The sequence below is a fragment of the Mauremys reevesii genome, linkage group 3, assembly GCF_016161935.1.
Source record: "Mauremys reevesii isolate NIE-2019 linkage group 3, ASM1616193v1, whole genome shotgun sequence".
Classification (NCBI taxonomy): Eukaryota; Metazoa; Chordata; order Testudines; family Geoemydidae; genus Mauremys; species Mauremys reevesii.
In genome coordinates this window covers 31,380,885-31,406,067 of record NC_052625.1, presented here as the reverse complement: position 1 = coordinate 31,406,067, position 25,183 = coordinate 31,380,885, and positions in this window count along the sequence as shown.

Below are 25,183 nucleotides of genomic sequence, written 5' to 3'. Positions count from 1 at the left end.
ACTCCTTCCTCCTGCTTGATCTTCAGATGCAGGAGGAATATATAAGGCTTTTTGAATATATGCCATGTGGAACCTCTTGCCTCTCTTCCTCCCCAACATCCAGCCACAAGACCTGGAGACTCTGCACTGGAGACTTGGGCAGTCATGCTCCCTTGACTGCATTAGGCTCAGCCATAATCTGGGCCTTGGCAAATACAAGACCCACTGTAAGTCATAAGAGGAGACAATACTTAAGACATTTTATAGGTGGGCCAGTGAGGGTCAGAATTCACCCCTAAAGTCTGCATCATTATGCACAAAAGACTTTATTCCCCTCACATTTATATCAATGCAACTCTGTTTACTTTGAGGTGCTACTGATTTACATAGTACAAACGAGGGTAGACCTGGGCCCCTCAAAGCTCCAATTACATATGTAAATTGGGTAACTGTGCACAGGTAGTTTGAAACAGTTGCATCATTTGCCTCTTCAAAGCTGGCACTGAACTCACCTTGTCAACTGCGTCCCCTCAAATCTGTGTCTCTACTGTGACCCTGTGACAGAGTGGGAATTATTCATAATATTTTGTATGAATACTGTATGCCTCAGTTTCCCCTATGTGCTGCATGGTTAACTAGGTGGGGGGAAAGGTTGTTTACTCTTTGCAGATCCAGGTGTTACTGATGCCTGGCTGTCTAAGTTCTGGATCTCACGCCCATGGAGAGTCACAGAAGACAATGGCCACTCCAATTGCCTGGACATTTGGCACTGTAGCAGGGTGGACCCCTGCTCCTGCCCTGAAGGGTTAAAAACAGCCCTGGAAGGGGAATGTGGCTGGAGAAAGCAGCTTTTAAACTGGGCTGATTGGGAAGTGGCTGCAGCTGGGCCATGCCCCAGTCAGGCCCAGCTGGCCCCTATAAAAGAGGCTGTGAGCCAGAAGCCCAAGAAGACAGTCTCTCTCTGGCTGTAGAGAGAGATGGGCCTGGCTGCAGGGAGCTAGACCAGGTACCTGAGTGGAGTAGGGCTGAGGAAAGGCAGAGGAGCTAGGGAGCTCCAGCCTGGAAAGCCCCAGGCTGCCACCTAGCAGAGGGCTAACAGGTATTGGGGGTTGCAGAGGCAGCCCAGGGGTAGGCCAATGCAGCAGCTCCAAATCCTCCTTGCCAGTGATGAATAGGCTGATACTGCAGTCTGCCCCAGGACATGGGGCTAGACAATCACTGGCAGTGGCCATACACTGAGGCAAGGTGGGGATAGAGGGTGGGGGTTCCCTGAGAGGGGAGACCCTGAGAGAAAAGGGTTACTGCCAGGGGACAGCACCCCATGTAAAAGGGCACTGGGGTCCAGGGAGGGACTCGGGGCCAGAGAACAGGCGGATCACTGGCCTGCAGAGGGCGCTCCATGCTGGAAACAGAGCTAATTCCCTGGAGTCACCAGCAGGAGGCGCTGCAGGGGTGAGTCTGACCCGTTACAGGCACCTAGCAACTAACAGCCATTGATGGACCACCCTGTGCACAAAGCCAGCTGGTTGTGATCACCTGGAGAACACAGGGCTAAGGAGGATGGCCAAGTGACCATATTTGCCTAGGAACAAGGACAAAGAACTGAGGAGGGGATAGGTGAGATTATTAAGCATGGGACTGCTGGAAGGAGAAACTGGAGGTACTGGGACCCAGGAGGGGTCTGAGAGCTCTGGGCTCTGGGACTGACCCAGATGGATTTTGCTTTCCATTCTCAACATTAACTAAGGACTTTCTATGCTATGATCCAGATATCTAATAAGCCCTTCTGCTTTTACAACACTAGCTGAGAGTCACTCCAGAGTCAGGAAGCAAGGGGTGGATTGTTCCCTTTGGGTATGTAAATCTCCCTCCAGTGTCCAGTCCATGTGACCTTGCTGCAGGGCACTCACGGCATAAAGCAGGGGTGCTGAAGGCCCTGAGGTTTTGTCCCAGGAAGTAGTGAAGCTAAGGGTCTTATCCCAGTGAACCTAAAGGGGGCTGACACACTGAAGGGATCCTCTCAGGGAATGTTCCAGAGCTGTAAAAGAGCACCAGACTGGTGGATCCTTGACAGGCACATAGAACCACAGCCCTCCACCTAACACACTTTCTGTGAGAGAAAGTCTTGATCCAAACCCATTTAACCAGCGCCTTTGAGGGGTGAGGCTTTAGAACACCTCTGTCCTTAGAGCTATTACCAAACAACAATCTTAAGGCTGCGGTACCCTTTTTAAAAACAGGGTGTATTTACTGAGCTGATATAAGGCAGGGTGGCTCCATTAAATTCAAGTTTACACTAGTAGAGGATCTGTCCCAAAAGTTCTTAAGGAAAGAGAAAAATCATACTAGATTTAAGGAACTGATTTACATGTCATAGCTGGATTGAAACACCACACACATCACAAATTAATCTAAGCCAAAGTGAGCCAAGCTATGCTGTAATAAAAGGAATATATGTTACTTGACCAGTAACCAACATCCTCTGTCTGGCCACCCTTGATCAGACATAGCCTGTCAGCAATTCATCTTCTCTGTTTCCAAGGCACCTCAGTCTTCCAGAGACATGCACCCTATTCCCTGTGTCCCATGGTCTCCAGCTCAGTTTCTCTGGAGTTCACCCCTTTTGGGGTTCAGAGGAAACAAAAAGGTGAACACAGGAAAGAAATTGAAACAAACAGCCGGGCCCAAACAAGTCACCAGCCTCCCTTTATTCAAGGGGAGGGGAAGGCACGCTGTAGTCTGGTGCAATGTCCTCAGCTTTACCACTAGAAAGCCTCCTAAGGTAATGTATAGTCCATCTGCCTTTCTCTTGGGATACTCGTGAATAGGCATGGATGCAGGTTCTGCTCTCTGTCAGGCCTTCCCCTGGGAGCTGGAGGGACTAATGGTTTGTCTTCCTCCTCTAGCTACCTATGGCTGAGCTGGGTTTCTCCCCTTCTGAACTTTTCCTCCAGTCCTGAAATACCATGCTGGTGTGGGGCCAGCTGAGCACAGGAACTCCTTAACCCCTTCCTGTCTGGTAAAGAGTTTGTACATCCCATCACGTTGCTGTAATGTATTTCCCTTTTGGTCCTTTCAGATTTGTTCTGCTTGGCTAGATAAGTAATCTTCTGGAGATGTAGACATTCCTTTATTAAATTCAGCTATGTGATTAGCAAAGGTGCTATATAAATTGCCCATAGGACTAGACTACATTTATCTTCCAGTGTCAACAGAAATAATAGACTTTTCATTTTCTTCTTTCATCTGGTAGCCTGGATTTTGAATCAAATTAATGAAACAATACTTGATCTAACCCTAGACATTCATATTCAGGAGCTTACAAATTGATAAGAAGGGACCAATAGTTCTTGATTTATTTTCTTTAGGTTAAATGTCAGGTTGGGTTTCTAATCAACTCTCAGTTGGTTACCAGCAGTTAGTGGGTATTCTGATTTAGGCCAGCCAATTCTCAAAGGCAGAGACTAATGCTGGGCTACTTATTGCCTTCAAGTTTTTTACTGTCTATATGGTAAATGTGCTCCAAATATTAAAAGAACTCATTACGTTTTATTAATTAGAGAAAAGATAAATCTATTTGACATGTAATTAACTTAAAATCATACAAGCAATAAATGCACAATTGTATTCTCATTAATACATTAAACTTATAATGAAATTTATTCACCATGTATTTAATTGGTATTTAAAATATAGCTGGAATAGATTGCAAAAATTGTTAATTAGTAAGTTACGTGCTAATTGGCATTTAACTTGACAGAGTGAAAAAGTTAAGAGACCTTGGTAGAAACAAGGTAGTTATAAGGCCATTTGGCATTATTTCTAAGATTCTATGATTTGTCTATAGATATCAGTTATAAGTTGAAATGTGTGAAAACTTAAATGAAGTGAAGTCTTCTATGGTGTGACAGGGTGTACTTGCGCTGCACTGGACCAGAAGGAGTTAACCCCACACTCTGGGCAGAGGAAGCCATGCCCCCTCAACCTTGTTGGGCATGCTCCGCTGGAGTAGTAGTATAAAAGGGAACAGCTCAGCTCAGTCAGGGCTGGCTGCTGAGAAAGGACGACACACATTGCAGGCTCTATCCCGAGAGGGCTGAAGTCCCAGACAGAGGCACTGATACCTGAGCAGACACCCAGGTACTTGCAAAACACCCAGGGAGTTTGGATCCGCTGGGAGCAGCACAGGCCAAAGAACTTGGAGACCACAAAGATGCCGAGATCAAGGAATTAGGAGATATGGTAGGAAGGGGAACTAGACTGTGGACCAGTTATAGAACTGGGCATTGAGTCAGTGTGTTTTGGTTGGATTCCCACTAAGTCAGCGGCAAATACACTTGCCATTGACAGGGCCCTGGGCTGGGACCTGGTGGAGTAGGGAGGGAATGTGTCCCACTTCCCTGGCTGCTGCCCCCAACTGGCCACCAGGTCACACAGTCCCACTGAGGAGGGCACACATTTACTCTGGCCACCAGGCCACAGAATCCCTCTGAGGACAGTGGCCATATTGAGTCTGGCCACTAGACCATAGCGCCATGAAAGAAAGGGCGGCCATGTTCACTCTGGCCACCAGACCATACCACCTTGAAGGAAAGAGTGGCTATATTAACTCTGACCATTAAACTATACCACCCTGAGGGAAAGGGCGGGCATATGGACTTCGGCCGCCAGGCCTCATAGCCCTGAGAGGAAGGGTGACCTTATAGACATTGGCAACTGGGCCTTACTGCACTGAGGTTCAGGATGGTCTGACGGACTTAACCACAGGGTTACAATGCCCTTACCCTGCCCAAAGGGGGATGGAATGTACTGGCTTCGCAACATATGGTCACAGTAAACCACATGGATAGTTTAGGCCTTGTTATGGAAAACTAAATTACAGTCACAATGCTCTTTCTCTTCTCAGCAGTTGTATCTTGTATACAGATTCAGTTTAATTATATATTCTTCTTTACTTCCTTTCCTGATTATTTATTGTTGAGATGAGCTCTTAAATACTTGCTTCATTTCTCCCTCACCCTCCTGCCTCTGCCAACAAATAACACCTTTCCGCATATTCTGTCAGTCAGCTGTGCCGTTTGGCACATGAAATGATGCTTTTTCTCTTTAAAGATGGAAGCGAAAGAAAACAAATACAATTATCTTTATTTTTTTAAAAGTCTATTTATTTGAAGGGAAAGAAGAGATAAATTTATCAGAGAGGTCACAAGAAAAAAATGTGAACCAGAGGTCACAAGAAAAAGTGGGACTCCTGAAATATATTAGTAGCATTTATTTGTATAGGTAGCATCTAATCAAGGATCAGGGCCCCAAAGCATAGGTGCTGTACATACAGTCGCTACTATAAGAAGTCTATGGGACAGTGCGTTCTTATGTTGCCCAAGAAGTACACAATGAACTTTGTCATTTTCCCAACTACAGAAAACATACTAAAATATGCATATGAACATAAGCAATTGATCACTATCCGTTGTATAAACAGCCTCAACATATTTGAAGATTGTGGAGTTCCTGTGGAAAATAACCTTCCTTTGCTGTAGTCTGCATCTGCATTACCGCAGCATAGCTGTGGCAGCTTGCCTCTGTAATGTCTGTAGGGGAAACATGGGCTATGACTTCACACTTAAAGTGTTTCTGTAACCTGGGAAAGCAGACTAGCTATCAGAATTTCAGAGTTAAGTCTGCAGAGAATCCCAGTGGAGGGATAAATCTTGGTAGGAGGAATCTGTGGAACCAGGGAACATAAAATTTGTATTACTGCTGAGCTTCAGTTCATCTGCAAATTTGACACCATCCGCTCAGGATTAAACAAAGACTGTGAATGGCTTACCAACTACAAAACCAGTTTCTCCTCCCTTGGTTTTCACACCTCAACTGTTAGAAGAGGGCCTCATCCTCCCTGATTGAACTAACCTCGTTATCTCCAGCCTGCTTCTTGCTTGCATATATATATATATATACACCTGCCCCTGGAAATTTCCACTACATGCATCCGATGAAGTGGGTATTCCCCCACGAAAGCTCATGCTCCAAAACTTCTGTTAGTCTATAAGGTGCCACAGGACTCTTTGCTGCTTTTATAAAATTTGTACTTATCTTTCTTCAGCTTCTGTCCTGAAAAATGGGTCCTTTAAGGCCTTGTACTTCCTGCAAAGGGGGTGGGGAGAACCTCAGACTAGCTTATTGTTCTACATTATACAAAACTATTTATAAATACTCAACACAGAAAACAAGGTGTAGTAGATTATTTCTCTGGTTTAGCCCATTGGTCCCTAAACCTACCCCACCTCGAATAATCTGCTATTAGCCCCTCCATGTAAAAGCTCCTCTGTGCTGACCAGTGTATTTGAGAGTGGTGTCACATTTCCATCTATTTCCCATCCCTCTCTGCACACTAGTGCTGAGGGATGAGGCTGGTATAAGCTCTACAGAGCCTGAAATTCCTTTCTGCCACCCAGTGTGGACCAGAGATGAGGGAAAGTCATATGCTGCCCCAACACCCTCACCCCCCTCCCTGCTCTGTGTGGACACATAGGACCCATAACAAGCTTGCCATTAGAAAGTAAATGAGGCATCTTACACCCTCAAATTTATCTTATTGAATAAACATTGGCAAATAAAAATGCGTTACCTTGAGGAAAACACTTGTGCCATGATTCTTCATGCCACTATTGTATAGCCAAAGGGTTCAACCTGCATTTTTACAGCTAAATCTGAATAAAAATAAAATTCAAACTTTACCTTATTAGGTGACCAGTCCTGCAATATGAATAACCAATGGTGAACAATCCAAGCATAAAGTTCACAAACAACCTTTCGGCTGCAAATGATTAAGGGGTTGAACTAGATGACCTCCTGAGGTTCCCTTCCAACCCTGGTATTCTATGAAATGAGCTGATGAATACGAATATATTAAAAGAGAATTGGGGAATAACTCACTAACCATAAAAAAGGGGCTAACTTGGCCATGAACAGTATGTGTAATGAGTAGTTTGCCTATTTCTGTTAGCCAGTAGAACTCTTTGTGCAGGTTGGAGCTCATCCCCAACAGAATGCACTAAATGTGTCACTTAAGTTATGCAAGTCATTGGAGAAAGTGAAGCTGTCAACATGCTCAGCCATATCAAATGCTTCTATTACAAAAGCAGCCACAAATAGATGGATTCAAAATTTAAACTACATTAATGGTAAGCGACTACACTCAGAAAAGATACTCAGTGATGTAACTAGTTGAATATGTGGCTCTCTTTCATCTGCTACTCAGACAAGAGCTGTGATCAAGAAACCAGTTACAGCATTCAGTTTGTGTTCTCCCCAGTGCTTTTGCATTATACTAACTGTGATGCATTTTCTATTTCTAGCTTCTTCATGGACTTTATCCTCTTGATCTCTCTATTTCTTAAGGGGTCAGTCATGTCTTGGCCAGGCCCTGGGTTTGGGGCAGCCTCCTGTGGTGTTGTCTCAAGGGAATAGTGATGCAATTTTTCATTCTGCTTTTCATTTGCTCAGGTGGAGAAATACCTGCACCACCACTGTATCTAGTCTCCTGGTGACTACCCCTTGTGCAGGCAGAACCAAGGCTACCTACTATGTCCTATCCCTGCCCACCTTCATAAAGGGGGTTATAGTAGCTCTACAGAGGCCTCTTTGCTACCATACAGTAACCAGTGGATTACCAGAGCAAACCTTACTAGTAACCTCTTCGATACCATACAGGTAACCAGCACTCATTCCCTTGTGCATGCTCACACAACAGAATCTTTGTTTTTAGTTGGCATTGGATTAGATTTAGATTATAGAATAGCATACCATAATTACCACTTTTAAAATGCAGTAATGTAGAGAGTCATATTTTCCCAGAAGTACTATAAGACATCTCAGAAGATGTGGCAGTATAATGATGAATTCAAATAGCAGAAAAGAAAGATTGGAATACTTTAAATGGACCCTACTGAGCCATGTAAATTCATGCCCTACTGTAATGAGCCTACAGTCCACTCCCATTTATCTGAATGGCCTGGGGGACAAAGTTTTGGATAACCAGGTGTTCGGATAAAGACAAGTGCTATGAACTAACAGAGGGCTACACGGGAGACGCACTATGGATTTGGATAACTAGGGTTTGGATAACTGGAATTATACTGATCACTTCTTCGGGCACACAGAGATACACATACATACAGAATATCACACATACAGAGAAGTGGATGAGCAGTGAAGGCAGTAGATACACATAGCAGTCATATGACGAAAAGGAATGAGGTATCGTTAGAAGAAAGGAAAAGGAGAAATTAAGAGAAGTGTTAAACTAGGGAATATAGAGTGGGAGGGAAAAAAATTTTAAAATAGAACCAATTGGAATCCAGACTATGTAGACCACAGTTAATCATTCAGTATTTAGACCAAGTTCAATTTCATTTCTTTAGTTTGGTTTGAGTAGTTTGCAGTCTGTTTGTGGTCTGTTTTGAAGTTAGTGTTGTTGTAAAAGTGTCACTGTTCAGTGTTGTCACTGGTACTGAATTGAGTGAGTTTGTTCAAAACCAATGTTATGATTCAAATCTGACATCAACAATCAAAACATTCAAAACCAGTAACAACACCAACTCACCTAAATCTAACATTAAAAAAATAAAAACAAAAATTAAAAAAAAAAAAAAAAAAAACAAAAAAAATTAATATAATAAATTCCCTACTCACTCCCATTTATCTGAATGGCCTGGGGACCAGGTTTTTGGATAAAGACAAAGTTTGGATACTAACAGAGGTGGATAAAGACAAGTATGGATTTGGAACAGAGGGTTTTTGGAACTAACTAGTTTGGATGATATTGGATTTTTTTGAAAACTGGATAATTGATTTATTAGACAGAGCTAGCACAGAAACAGAGTTATTGATGAACAGGAGATGTGATACAGACACAGACACACAAGAAAGGAGCATAGAAGACCACAGACAGGAGATGAGATTACAGAACACAGGCAGTTAACATTGGAAGCAGAAAAAGGGTGTTGCAGTGAATTAGTGAGAGGAAGGATAGAATAGAGGAGGATAAACTTAAGTAATGAAGGATTCAATTGGTGTAATATTAGTGTATTATATTAGTTTATAGTTAATGCAGTCTAATTTTCACAGTCAGTTTATGATTTCAAGTGCAGTTTTCTGTTTGCTTGTTCTTTTTGTTACCTTTTTGTCATGAAATGTGTCTTTCTGAGAGAGTGTTTTTGTTAATTCAATGATTCAAATGACACATCACATCTCAAAAAATTTCAATGAGTCTGGAAAACAATTCCTCCACTTCAACCTTCCCCAGTGACAGACTGTAAGCACAACTGCAACAAAAAACTTCAAAAAAGAGAAGAGAGAAGAGCTGCTGAACTTGAATTAAATTAAAAAACTACTCTACCATTAACTGTCAAATAAAAAGACTGGGAATGATGTTTGGTCATTACACCAATTGACTCTATGTTAAGTTGTCCTCACACCTCTCTATGGGCCATCTATATTATCACTCAAAAAAGTTTTTTTTTCCTGCCTGCGATACGATAGCTCATCTCAATTGATTAGACTCTGGTGGTTTGTATTCCTTTCTTTTTCCTTTCTGTATTCTATGTATGTATCTGTCTGTGTGTTTCTGTCATCATTGAAGAAGAGAGCTGTAGCTCACTTAGCTCATGCATGCTGCAATAAATTTGTTTGTTAGCCACAAGTAAGTAAGTACTTTTTTTTGCGGATACAGACTAACACGGCTGCTACTCTGAAACCTGGAATTATACTGTACTTTATTAAAGAAATAGTAAAACAAATTGAATAATATCCCTTCGGGTCCTGTTACAGAACATTTACAGACCCTTTAACAGAGATTTATTTTCATGTCATGTCACAAATCAAGTACAATGCATAGCTTTCTTAACTTCTCGTATTACAGAAACATGTGCAGCACTGTAGTTAGAAATATATCATAGTTTATCATCATTAAACCAGGATTTCAAGTTCTAAGGAAAATTGTGAGGCAGGGGAGCTTCTAACTAACTTATAAATCTAGATCTGAGACTGAGAGGATTACTATAAATGCCATCTCCAATAATTCCAGAGAAGGACAGAAAGCAGAGGTCACTGCCAGCATAGTCTTGGTCTCCACTAGGAAATGTTTACATTCTCACCATTGCTAACAGTGTTGCAATAACAGTGATGTTAGCACCATTGGGAGCTATTAAGTACACAGCTCTCTAGTTCCAGCAGCTGTTTTCAGCACTGTGTTGATTACATTGGCTCTGCAGAAGACAGTTGCTGGGGACCCATCTATACTAGGGTTCCCACTGTTGCTAACACTGGTAGAGCTGTAATAGTGCTGGCATCAGTGAGAATTATTTGTAGGTGGCCCCTTAGTGTAAACACAGCTGAAATGTGTTAGTTATAGCAGTGATGTGTAGTATGTGAATTATTGCATGTATGGGATTTTAGTTCTCCCCCTCATCCACTTTGCCACTCAGCTGATAACTCATGCAGATTTTGCTCTGCTACAGCAGAGGATAAATAAGAGACTGTCTCTTTAGGAGAATGTTGATAACAAAAAGATATTGTTTCTGGGGAAGAGTACAATGGAGAGGTTAATTCCACACACATATTGTGCCATACCCAGAGAGGTGGTGAACTTTGTATTGATTGTTAAAGTACCTAAAAAGGCTTTTGGTGTTGTGAGGGATTCCTCAGTGTGCATCCTGGAACTGGAGTAATGCTGAGCCCTCTGGCCTACCATCCTAGGCTTCTTCTCACACTGTGATGCTATAAGCTGCAGACCTCACCAGGTACTGCACTTACACAGACATCCACAGGCAGAGACACACCCAGCTGAGTTACATGAATACTTTTGCCGGCAATTCATTAACCAACAATAGAAAGGCTCCAACCAATTCCCCTAACCCCACTCCCCAGATCTGTACCATCTTGACCTGATCAGAAGCCTGATCAGTGTAAGTTTATAACCCAGTCCGCCCCTCTCTCAGTCAGGAGAGGACTTCCACCAGCTCTTGTTCCTGAGCAGATGTCCCAGGCACTTCAAACAAAACACACTTTTTTAGGTAAAATATAAAACAGATTTATTAACAGAATGGTAGATTTTAAGTGATTGTAAGTAGTAAGTGAACAGATCAAAGTTGGTTACCTAAGAAATAAAAGTAAAATCATAATCTGAGTGCATGGAGGGGGAAGTAATATACACCAGAAGGTGCAGCTTAATTCCCCACAGAGCAAGAAAGAAGCAGGGACTGCATCACAGTCCCAGTTCTTTCCCAGGTTTGCTACGGGGCAGTGCAAAGATATCCTGCCCCTCCCTCCAGGCTAGTGATAACTCTGATCTAGCCCTGAGTAAATTGTAGATAGTGAGAAGAATAACTTTAAACACCACTTCCAGCTTTCATACACCTATCATCATGGACATGACAGGACTAATGATAATGAGATAACAATTTTTTAAAAAACAAACCCATATGTAGCTGTGTGGTCTGCAGGGTTTTCAGGAAAATGTTTGCTTTTGGTTACTGTGCTTGCCACCAGATACATTTCATTTTCAGTTCTCTCAATTTGAACAAACCTGAAAGCTCAAAATGATCACTGCATTCTGCTCTCTTTCTGACATACTGGATATGCCGTACCTATGCAACTGCTAGGGTTTTATTAAACCCTTCATATCATTCCAGATTGGAAGTTTCACCAACATTGGTAATGAACTTGGTCTGGAGTTTTGCTGTTAGCCTGGCTTTATCCTAGAATTGGTAGTTAAGGCACTAATAGAGTTCATTTTTTTGCATGAACATTTTTCACACTGCATTTGCAAAATTTCTCATGAAAAAAATGACAATTTTTTTCAAAAAAATTCAGCTAGCTGGATGGAAAACATGAAACGGCAACACTTTTTTAAATGTTAACCAAAAATGTAGCTATCAAGTTCAAAGTTTTCACTAGATCTAAGTAATGGTAAAATATTTGAATGAAGAAGGGTTTGTTCTAATTAGAGTTGGAAGAACCACAGATCTGTGTTTTCAATCTCTACTGAACAAAATGGGAAGAAAAAAAAAAGTCAAGGTCTTTCCATCAAAAATAAGCAGCATTTAAAGAGCTCTAAAAAACACCATGCTCCCAACTTGTTGCCTAAAGTAGTTACACACATGGGCAATGAAAGGGCCTTGCAAGAATAATACTGAATAATGTTTACTGAGTCCATGAAGAATTAGTATACCAGGAAAGAATTAGTATACCAGGAAGAATTAGTATACCATTTTAACTTCTTATAGTGGAACAATTTTGGTAGACAAACTGTCTGGTGGCCCGCCAGCGGATTACCCTGATGCAGCCCACAGGTTGCCTGCTATTGCTCATTGGACAAAGTGTGTAAAATATCTTCTATCTTTACGTGCAAATAATCATGAGTTCAAGTCTGAGCTAACACTTAGATTTCTAGCTACCCAGGTTCATTGAGTAATTAGATATCTAAATGCTACCATTTTTCCCCCACAACTAAATTGCACCCAAAATATTCATGGCACAAAATTGAAGGCCAGACTGAGGTCCTTTATAAAAAGTTGGTCCAGTGTGAAATCTCATGTTACTGTAGCACCACAAGATTTTAAATTTCCCCAGACTTTCCACTAGCCAGACGTTGGTAGGATTATTAAGGCTCACTTAAACCTTGATATACAGACATTCTGTGTGGTTGTTACAGATGATAATACAAGACTACTATATGCATTAAGTAGTGCTATAAATCTGCTGAAAGAGCAATACAAGCCTTTTAATAACATTCTAGATTTAATGCTTAATCTTTCCATCTGATATATCATAATTCCAGCCTGCAGCTAGACAGCTCTGTAGGTGGTGCTACAAGAAGTGCCTGTTACTAGGCAAGGTATGGTATGGGAGCAGGGGAGGGATAGTCTCATTACCGGTCAACTTTCCCACTTACGGCATGTTTTTCAAAAATGACTAGTGATTTTGAGAGCCTCAATTTTAGAGTGGGAAAGTATCTTTATGAATCTGATTCTGTTACCCTGCATCTCATATCAACAATTCCTCCGGCGCAATGTGACTGTGAAATGGAGGTAAAACATTGCTATTCTAATTTGGTAATGTTTTACCCAGTTGTAATAGTGTTAATGACTATTCATTTTCTTGCACATGTAATCAGGCCCTGTATCTTTGGTTTACAGTAACAAAAAGAGATAGGAAAAGGAGATAATGGGCAATAGAAGAAAAGCAGCTTAGATACGCCAGTTAGGTAAAAACAATGTTCCCAGAAAAAGTGCTGGTAACATACAATTGTATAGAGCCTTTTGCTGCTTAAAAAAAAAAAAAAGGCATTTAAGGGTGGGAAAGGTTTTCCAGATACCAGGTAGTATATAAACGGTTTTACCTTTTTGAAAGCTTAAAGCGATTTGTCAAAATGATACAAGGCAGCAAGGTTTCAGCACACTCATGCCATTTCTGAAAAGGCAGCTGGTTAGTTAAGTTTGATAGCTATCATATTTTATCAGCAGCTGAACTATGCTGTAATTCAGAAATGGAGGATATCATGGGGACTAGCAAGAAACTGCAGTGTTATGCAAAGTTAGTTGACTACTATAATAATTTCACGTAGTCAGTGGTAATGTCACCTATTTTACTCCAAATTTACAGAAGATATCCATTGATGTATACATTTAAGAACCAGATTTTTCAAAAGATCACGCTGCACTTTTATGCATGACCTACTCATGCACATCCAACTGTATTAGCAGTAGTATTGTGGGAGTGCCTAGGGGCTTTGGCCAGGATTAGGATCCCCATCATGCTAGGCCAGAGGTCCCCAAACTGTGGGGCAGTCCCCCTAGTGGGGCACAGAGGAACATCGGGGGTGTGTGGCTGGGGCCCAGGCTAGTCCACACAGAGACAGACGGAGAGGAAGTGCCACCCAGCTCAACTCCTGGCCCTGGCCTTGGCCCTGTGCCCGGGGTCCTGGCTGCCAGCCCCACTCCCAGGGCTCTACGCCCAAGGCCCCAGGTGCCAGCACCACCCTTAGCTCCCAGCCCCACCTCCAGCTGTGGCCCTAGCCTCGGCCCCCTTACCCCTGTCCACATCCCCTCCTCCTGAAGCTATGGGCCTGCTCCCAGCCCCAGCTCCATTGACTGGGTAAAGGAGAGTGCGAAGTAAATATTTTGGGAAACACTGTGCTAGGAACTATACAAACACATAGTAAGAGAGTTCCTGACAAGAAGAGCAGAGAAGAATTGGAGGGGAAGGCAGAGGCACATCACAATGGAGAGACTTGCCTCAGGTCACAGAGCAGGTCAGTGACTGGGCTGGAAACAGAACCCACTCCACTATGCTGTCCAAAAGTACATTCACTTTTGCCCACTTTTGTACTTGACCTTTGAGAACTAATTGTTCATACTCTATGCTTGAATGTGTCAATATCTAAATAGTATCGAAATCCAGAGAGTTTGTGGGCATTTGGACATCTGTTGCCTAACAGTATGTCTACACTACAAGCACTATAGCAGCAGTGCAGTACCTATGCTGCTGTTGTATACAGACTTGACACAGCAGTGGAAGGGGTTTTCCATAACTTCAGTAAATCCACCACCATCCACCTCAACTGGTGATAGCTAAGTCCAGAGAAGAATTCTTCCATAGACCTAGCGGTGTCTATACCAGGATTTAGGTTGGTTTAACTAAGTCTCTCAGGACTATAAATTTTTCACACCTCTAAGCAACATAGCTATGTCAACCCAAGTCCTAGATGTAGATTACACCTAGAAAAGGAGATTCCATCTTCTGACAAACCTTCCAACAAGGTACACTGAGTAAATTGAGCATCTTTAACAAGGGAAATCAGATTCCTCTTGGCCCTGCATCACCTGAGAGCAATCTCCTTTCATCAGTGCTTCAAAAATCAGAGCCACTTGGGGAAGAAAAGAGAAGTAAGAGATCTTCTGTGAGGTTGCTGTTAGCAAGTACTCTGTTACACAGTGCATTGTTTTTGTCTGATTGTCCTGTGCCTGATCCTGCCCTGAGTCATTGTGAGCAAAGCATGCAATAAGGTATTTTTTTCAATTTTACTGTAGTCTCCATTCTTTTAGGTAATTATTAAAAATATTTTTAAAACTATGCCAGATGGTAGAACACAGACTTAAGCTTTGTCTACAATACAAAGTTTTGTCAGCAAAAGCTTCTATTTACCAACAAAACAGTGGAGGTGTATACACTACAAAGCTACTTTTGGCGGCAAAACAAAACCACATAGATGAGAGACATAAAGCTTTTTGTGGCAAAGTTAAAGCAACAAAGCATTAGTGTAGACACTGCCCATAATGCCTGCCATGACCACTCTGCTAACTGTTTTGATCCCTGCTGCTCTGCAGGCATGCGCCCCTCCCCTTTCAAAGCTGCAGGAAGTATCTGACAGCTGAGTGTGCTGCTTGAGGAACAAAGAACAAAGCATTAACAAGGAATGCTCCTGTTCTCCCTGCAGGAGAAACACAGAGGGCAGGGGAGACTGCTGCTGCAGGGAGTGAGGGGTGGGTGGGACTGCTGTGCTGCTTTGACATTCCTCAGAACTGGAAAGCTCACAGAGCTGGTTGGTCTGCCCCTCTGGGCAGCTGAGGAGGCTGTGGGAGAACTTGGAGGGAATCACAGAAGCATAGGCAGGCAAAGTGGGCTGCTTCAGGAGAGACTGCTGTGCCAAGCAGAGCCGGGGGCTGATGTGGGAGTGGCATCCCCCTCCCTCTGCTTCAGGATAGGTCAGTCAGCCTGCTGTCTTCCCCACCCCAGACACACCACTCTCCTCTCCCTCCCCCTACATGCTTCAGTTGAAAAGTGGCTGACAATCTACTAGAATGCCCAGGGAATGATGAGATTGAGAAGCCTATATCATGTGATGCTGTACCTGCCCAAGAGGCATTGCAAACCCATCCCAAAGCATCCTGTGGCCAGTTGCACATTGGGATAGCTACCACAGTGCACTGCTCTCTGTGTCAATGCAAGAGCTTCTAGTGTAGATGCACTCTGCTGACACAAGGAGCATAGTGTGGACATGCAACAGCAATTTTAATTAAAATGCTTTAATTAAAGCAGCATAACTTTTGCCAACAAAACTTGTAGACAAAGCCTTAGAGTTATAGATAGAATAGAAAAAAAAGATGTACAATTTAAACATAGATGACAGTCAAAAATGATATTCAAATACTCTGTGTATTATGAAGTAAGAGATTACCTATTATTATTTAGAGTATTGTATTTACTTAGTTAGAATGTTTTCTGGACAATTTAACAAGCTTCCCTTCCAGAAATACAGATTTCAACAATGTAGTAGCTATTGCTGATTGTGCTTAAGTGAACAGACACTGTAAGTGTAATAGTATTGCAGTGAAAAGTGTAGCCTACATGTTTATGAAACAGTATAATATTGTTACTTTTATTATTGATTGGCAGGATAATTAGGTGGCTATGATGAGTCAATCTAAGTCTCTGTGTGTAAATTACATTTCATATAGTCTGTTGGAGCTCCTGAATGAATGTGTATGACTGCTGTGCATCAAAACTCAAAATCAGATAAGAAAAAACCCAAACGCTCAACTAGTGCTAGATTCTAGCCCACCTGAGTGTAGGTGCAGAATCTGGAACAGGAGCTTCTGCTCTGTGCCCTGCCTACCTTGTGTGTTCCTGTGCAGGGATTGGCCATAATCTTGCAGGAAGTGTAGTCCTTGCTCCCTGCTTGTCCCCTTACTAGTGCTGTCAGAAAGAAGAGGGGATAGGGAAATGGAGGGATATGGTCCTGCCTTTCCCCTGAACCAGCCAGCCAAGAATGTTACAAACCTTTGAAATAAGAAGCATTATATAAGTGCTTGCGGTTGTTTACATTAGACAGACATCTGATGTTCTCAGGGCACATGTGAGGGTGGCAGATGGCCATAGAAGTGAAAGGTATGTGCTTTGCTCTCTAATTAGAAACCTGCTGATACTTTTCAGACTAGCATTAGCAGACAAATCCAGACTTCTGTATCTTTTCAAATGACAAACTTTTAGCAACCATCTTTTTCTTGATTTTCTTTATATTGATATTATATAGCTAATTTTTTATTGCTGTTAGCATTGGTTTGCGTCCTTACCATATCTACCTACCTTTCAGTGTTATTGCCATGTTTACTAACTGGTGCAACGCTGATTCAGTCCATAAAATCTGAATGGCTAGTGAAGTTGTAAGAAATAGTTGTTTTATTAAATTAATTCTCTTTAAATCCTTTTGAAAGGGGAGCCATAGGATTCATACAGACAGGAAGGGTTAGAATTGACCGTCTTTGAATAAGAGGTGTCTCCGGAGTGGCCCTGGGACATTCCTCCCATGTTGCCTCATCCCTGACTTATGGTGAATGCCAATGCATCTCTCTCAACATTTCAATTGGCTAAACTGGACACAGAGCCACTCAAGTTTAGCCCATCTGCCTGTTTGTAGGTGGAGATGGAGGCACAGCTGGGCCAAGGGGAGGAATGGAGTAATTCTCAGCTGGGGCTAGGGTTTCTACTGGTGCTTTGGGCAACAGTCGTGTGTCTGCATAGAAGACACATAGGTAATAACAGGACAGTGAAAAGCTGCAGTAGGGAGCACCTGAATAATGAGAGATGCCCACTAAAATATAAGACAGGGTGTAACCAGAGTCCCAGGGAGGCCACACTGAGGTTGCTCAATGAGGGCAAACTGTAAACAATGGGGTAGACAATCCCCCAAACTGGTGGTGATTCTAATACTTAGATTCACCAAGCCAGCAACAACACAACTTCTACAATACCTTACTGGTTACCCAGAAGCCAAAACATAGTTCCCTTAAAACAACCCAGCCTAGGGCTCCTACCCAGACACCAAGCCAAATATAATGAGTATTACTGAAAATCTTGTTCATCATATAAAAAGTTCTATCAGTCCCATAGGATCAGAAACATTATCCACCAGGTTAATGAATATTTCAGATTTTACCAAAATACACACTTACTGCCAATTTTTATAAACTAAACTAAAATTTATTTATTTAAAAAAGAAAAGAGAGTATTGGTTAAAAGATCATTATACATACAGTCATGAATCGAGTGTTTAGGACAGTTTCATAGTAGAGATGGTGAGCTTTAAAGTTGCAAAGAATCCTTTCAGAATTAGTCCATAGGTTGGAATCCAATGTCCAATATCAGGGTGATCCAGATGGGATTGGCCATCTCAGTCTTGCAACTCAAACTTCCCTTGATTAAGCTTATGCAGATCTGAGATGAAAGGATCAGGGCCCAGGAGTTTCTATAGATACCTGGCAGGCTATTGTCAGCCTCTTGACAGAAGGTGTTCCTTGGGTGAAGAATAGTGTCTTTGAAGTAATCTCCTATTTCCTAAAAGTATCACTGGTAATTAGCTACATGGATTAACATAAATCAATTGCCTATCTCCTACTATTTACAGGTAGTTTACTATACTTCAAAGAGAAATAAGAACAATAATATTACTCCATTCACAGTTCATTTAAATGTTAACATCTCCTTTGATCTCTGAATTAACCAAATGCAGTGATAGACAAGAACTGTTTGGTTACATTGTCACCCTCTAACAAAATATATGTAAACACACAAAAAAACACAACCTTTATCTACTCATATGTCCCTAAAGGTAGAATCTGAGTCAATTACCCTGAAAGTTTCTGAACTCTTTCTGGCCCTGTGTCACACAGGACATGGTTAGTAGTAACATAATCCATGAAAGTTTCAACAGGAAAGCAGTTTAACATCAGTTGCTCAACCCTGCTGCCAACAACAAGACTCCCATTGACTTCAGCGTAATCAGGATTAGCATGCCAAATACTTTCACATCTTTGGGGGATATAATTGCATTTAAATTAGCTTTCTTTGAAAAAAAATCAGTGTAAAATGACATGTATCAGTTTTGCTATTTCTAACTAGTGGTATTGGTGTCAGTCACTACTCTGTGGTTACTAGAGTATTAGCATTTTTCTCTCTCCATAAATATTTTGAAGGCTTGTGTTTTGTCTCAGTTATGTTATGGTTATTATCCAAACACAGTCTCATTTTTTGCAAGCAGACCTGGGAAACAGAAATGACATTTTGATCCAAATCTAGCATTGGTGGGTATATTAAGTGGACTTGAGGCCAACTTCATTAGCTTTTGAAATGAAATTGGGAAGCACAGTTGCCTCCAACTATGGATGAATGATTATCTACTACACACAATAAGGCTGCTGCCATGGGCTTCAATGGGAGTTTTGCCACAGTAAATAGCAGATCACTCCCAGCCATGCCAAATATTTAATATAATTAACAGGCCAGAATACAAGAAAGTCCTACCAGATTTGTCATTTTCTTTGTAGCTTCTTCAAATAAGGAGCCTGGAGGAAGAGGAGGCATTTATTTGGAGAAGTTACATATCAAAATAAGGGCCATGGTCAGAGTGTTCTAACTAGCTAAAGTGAAAGATGCCTTGAGACATAAGTATCTTTTACTACTCACCTGGCGAATGCTGGAGCCTAGCTTGACTCTCAGAAATTCATCATTGTGATTAGATAACTTCTGATATTTCAGAGGCCCTAACTATTAACATTAAAAGACATTGGAACAGAGGACCATTAAACAATTTCATATATTTCCAGCTATTATTCTAAATGTAACCAGATTCAAAGAGGCTAGCGTTGCTAGTATATATGCAGCTTCTTAGGGGACCAAAGTGCTGAATATTAAGGGAAAATGAAGAAGTATAATGAGACTTAAAAATAACTGTTTGTCTAACTTTATGGCACTTGCCATCACTTTGAAATGATTTCAGTAAAGAACCCTGTACTTTTCAGTGCATTATAGAGTGGGTGCCACTAAAAACTAGATGCTTACCATACCATAGTACTTCCAGGAATATGCCATACTGTGAATGGAAGAGACTGCAAAGCCATGGTAAATTTAGCTAATCTAGGTAGCAAATGTCAAAAATTGCTAGAGCATACCGGTGACAGAAAATGTTTTTGCGGACAGGAAGCAAATCTGCATTTACTCCTTATAAAACTGTTTTGTATCTTATTAAAATCAAGCATTTTAGAATGTGCTTGGTATTATTCAATTGACTTGGAGAATGGGCTGATATGTAAAGATTTTATTAAATTTATTTTACAGGTGCAGTGGTTTGTAGGCTGTTCCCAAGGAATAAGTTTAACAATAAAATGAGGACTGGGACTCAGACATCAATTCTATTTTTGACTCGGCCACTGGCCTGATGTGTGAGCTTGGAAAAGTCACTTAACAAAAAGGGAAACTGAGGCACAGTGATATTGCTCTCCTTTGTAACATGCTAAGGAGAAAAAGAGCTAAGTTTTATTAGCATAACTAAATAACAAATAGTGATTTGAACATTTTATGGGTATGAGAGATATTTCCTCATAGGCATATAATTGAGAACATCATTAGAACTAGTAAAGTCAAAAGATAGTACCATCTGAAAGTAAGAGGTGTGACTACATTTACACATCAGTGCATTCAAGTGCTGGACAAACATTAATCATTTAAATGTGACAGCCCCTTCAGCAGGCAAAATACCCCACTTTTTCCTAAATCATACAGGATTTGAAATGGTATGGTTTCAAGAAGTGGAATAAAATAAAATTCAATTTTGGCTTTTTAAAGCACTTTGCTTACTTTAGATATTATATCTTCAAATACTTTTAAAAGGACAGTAATTGTATTTACAGTAAATAAATAAAAAAGCCAGGATGCTTTGTGTGAACTCTTGCTGAATGCCTTAGACCCTGACAGCTTCTTATTATTAGTGAACGGACTGATAGTCACAAGCCAGTAGATTTTTTTAACTTCCACATGGACAGCCAGTGAAGATGAGGAGAGAGAGGAAACAAAGACCTTGGTTTGTATCTCATACAAGACTAGCACATCTAGCAGTGCACATCGTCTCCCCATCCAGGGCCGGCTCCAGACCCCAGCGCGCCAAGCGCGCGCGTGGGGCGGCATTTTAACGGGAGGGCGGCAGGCGGGTCCGGCGGACCTTCCGCAGTCATGCCTGCGGGAGGTCCAATGGAGCCGCGGGACGACCGGACCTCCCGCAGGCATGACTGCAGCAGGTGCGCTGGTCCCACAGCTCGTGTGGACCTCCCGCAGGCATGACTGCGGAAGCTCCACCGTAGGTGCGGGACCAGCAGCACGTCTGTGGGAGGTCCCGCGGAAGCGCGGGACCGGCGCCCGGCAGCACGAGCGGCGCAGCGCGCCACCCTGCTTGGGGCAGCGGAATTCGTAGAACCGCCCCTGTCCCCATCCCAAGTAAGTCCAGGCAGGACACCAAACCTGCATACAATCTTTGCGCACCACCACACTGGAGGATCGAAACCTATAGTGAAATAAAGGCAAAATGCACTCTTACATAACATCACTCCCTTTCCAAACACACTAATCTTACCAGGGGAGCCAATGGCTTTACCCAATGATGTCAAGTCCCTGGATCAACCAATACTGCGTAAGTCACTCGCACCAGATAAACAACATATGTGACTGCTACCTCCCCACAATAACATGTATAAATTAAGAAACTCTTAGTCTATAGAACAAATGGTTTTAAACTAGAAGTGAAAAATCAAATCACACACTACAGAATGGAAGCCGAGATAAACATCTCTCTGCAATCAAGAAGACAGAAGTGGAGAGACATTTTCTACTCAGTGTCTAAAAATCTGCTGGATTATAAGAATTTCCTCATATTAGCAGAAACAACGCTTTCCATTTAAGAAGCCATGAGAGGGTGTCTGTAAACCTGCAAGAAGACAAAGATTGTGCAGATGAAATTCCATGTGTAGCAACCTGCAACAGAATCAGGAATATACATTAATGACACAACTCCATCCTGGATGGAGAAACAGTGAAAGAGACACAAACAGACAAGACCCTCTCTGTTGGCCGAGAACCCTCATGAAGATTTTTATGAATGACTTTCTTAGAGGGCTTTCCCTTCACCCCCTTCCCTGGTTCTTGTCACGCAGATGGAAAGCAGAAGACCAGAAGTCCAAAGCCCTTCACACCAGTCAGGCTTATCTCTAGACACCGATAGAGTTTTCTCCTTCCCCTCCCCCAACTACAGTTCTATACACCAATAGAATCCCTTCTTCTTCTAACCCCTAGCTCCCCACACCGCTGGAGCTCCCTCTTCCCAGTGTTCTGTTTCCAGCTCTGATGCCTCAGAGCATTTACCCTGTGCCCCCCTTCCCAGCTCCGATGCTGCAGAGTCTTGCCTGTGTCCTGTTCCTCACTCCCCTATTCCCAGTCTCCCATTCACCCATTGGCATTATTATTCCCCTTCCCACTCCCCTTCCCCATTCCCACTCCCACTCCTTCTTCTTAGTAGGCCCAAATATACCTGCAATGCACGCCCCTTTTCACACCCCTTATACACACCAGTCATGTTCTGGTCTGGAGGGTCATGAGTCGGGGTCTTCATCTCATCCCTTTTGTACCCATGGGAGGGGTAAGGAGTGAGGTTGTGCTCCAGTCAGGGGCAGGCATTTACCTGGTCTTTTCGTGTTTTACTTCTCCCTTCAATCCCCCATTGACTCTCCCGACTGGTTGCCTGACCTTACTTTGAGATAAGGAGTTGAGGCAGTTGTCAAGTGTGTGTTCATATATTATACTTTCACCATACCCTATAACACTTTTAGCTCCATCCCTTATCTGTCTCATTGTACTAAAAGCCCCATCTGGTTGTGGGAAATGCAACGCTCAGCATCTTTGTCCTTTGTTCTTCACACCTGTTAGTAAGGATGTAAGAGTATTAAAAGTCAAACCCAAAATTCTATTTCAGGCTAACAAACAGGCTTATATGCTAACAGACTTTGAGCCAGGGCTGCTGTAGACTAGACCATTGCATTCACATTTTGGGAAAGAGGTGCAGGAACAATTCTTGATTAAATGAGGTCTCTCACAAAATGTTTCTGGATAAATCCTTGCGTGTGTGAGAGAACACAGTTCATTTCCTACAATATTTTACTGACATGACAAGCTTTACAAGTATTGTCAATGTGTAGAAGAGTCAGGTAAATATATCAAGCACATGCCCAAGACAATACTGTTAGAAGTTTTATCCCTGGTGACCATGTCAGTATTGCCAACTCCAAGCATTAAAAAAAAAAATGATGTCAGTCCCCCTCCCCTCCCAATCATAATATGGGCTTAAAAAGTGAGACTTGTTTGTCAGCTGGCTTGAACCTTTATGCTGAACTTGTGCCATGTGCTCAAGCTTTTCTCCACAATCATTAGACCTAGAACTGTTTTGTTATTAATGAAAGCTGAGATTCTCATTGTAATCACATGATTCTGGCAGATAGGACTTTACGGAAAAAGTCATGAGTGGGCAATACTGTGCAATATACTATAATTCCCAGCTGCCCACCAACACTGGCTTTAGTCTCCATAAGTTTTGTTTAAGCAAGTGTTTATTGAGAATGTTGGCATCACTGGTGGCTGCTGGTAATTGTGGTTCACTACAGTCACATCATAGGAGGAAGCATCAGCTGTGACAACTCTGAGACTGTAAGAAGGTGTGCAGAAAACATATAATTGTAAACTCTGATACAGCAAAAATTCAGTGTTCTCCCTTATACCCATGCAGGTTGTCTGGTCAAGGGACCTGTGAAGTGCTGAGGGAGGATTAGCGGTTCCTTCCTTTAAAGGAGATACAAAAATAAGGTCTACTCCTACTTCAAAGTTGTGTTAAAGACCCAGTAGCGCTTTCAGAAAGCCAAGAAGATAACCAGGTTGTCTTGTCTCTCCCTCATCTAAAACAATTTTTGGACAGCATATTTCCCACCCCCCTCACACACACACACACCCCCCTCCCCTATAATAAAATAAGTTCCAAAATCCAGGTCTCTGGGGATGCTGTTGCCAAATGCATGAAACTGCTCTGTATGCTTCTGGTGCAGCTGCACTCTTTGTGCAGAGCACTGGAAAACCTTTCATATGTAAGGTGCCATTGAAAAAAAATCATCTCGATTGCTGCACTACTTAATGTAGTCCTCAAATCCTTTATAAAGGCTGTAATAAAGCTTTATTCTTGTAGTTAAATTAGTTATTTCCTCTGGATATGACAGCAAATTTTGATGCAAACAGGATGACTCATACAATCTCTGTAGGCAGGATTTTTTTTAAACTTGAAACTGTCATAGTGTTAGAAATACTGTATGAGTTTTATATGCTTGGTAATTATTAGTTGTAGCTTTGGCCTAGCGCCTTGCTTTTTTGCTAGGTGCAGATACCCTATTGTGCTAGGTGCATTACAGAAAAGTAACAAGAATAGTCCCTGCTTCAGAGTGCTTGCGGTCCTAATTGCAATAATTAATCTGGAAAAAATTAAGATTTTTTACCCAGGGGAATGTCTTGTAAAATCTTGCTTGACTTATTTTTCTGCTATTGAAAGGCCCAAGAAATTTGCTTCTCCTACAGTATGTTATTCACTGAGAGATGCTAAAACTAGTCATATTTAGCTAAGCTGGAACATTGCCATTCATAGTCGGATGGGATGAATACAAATATCTGAAGTGCAAATACATTCCTAGTTATTTTCATTTCAGTCTCTCTAATCAGACACATCATATAGAACTTTCTTTATTTCAGGGTTTGTGGGGTTTTTTGAGCCAAGTGTATACTTCATTTACTTTCCATGGAGAAAGAAAATCTCCAAGTTACAAGACTTGGATAAAAGGAAAATGTTCTGAATAGCTGTACTTTATGGAACTCAAGTCATAACATTGATAATAAAGCAGCACAGGGTTTCCTGGCAGAGGGTCCTGGCTACCTGTGCATCCCCTGGGATCTCCAAGTTTGGGTAAGAAAAACTAGCATTTCCATGGAGACAAAAAATGAACCTCGCCTGGGGGGGAGATCCCACAGAGTTTTTGCCTTTCAGGCTTCTGTGAGCAGTAAATACAACATCTGAAGAGAGTCTTAGAAGGAAAACATTATGGATAGCGAGCGGTCAGCTGTTGGACCTGCACAGGATGTGCCATGTTTGTCTTTCTCCCAGAGGATAGAAGCAACTTCATCTGAACAAAGTGCAAGATAGTCTCCATATTGGAAGAGAAGGTTAAAGGACTAGAGAGCCAAGTATCAACCCTGCATTGCATCAGAGAAAATGAAGATTTTCTGGATA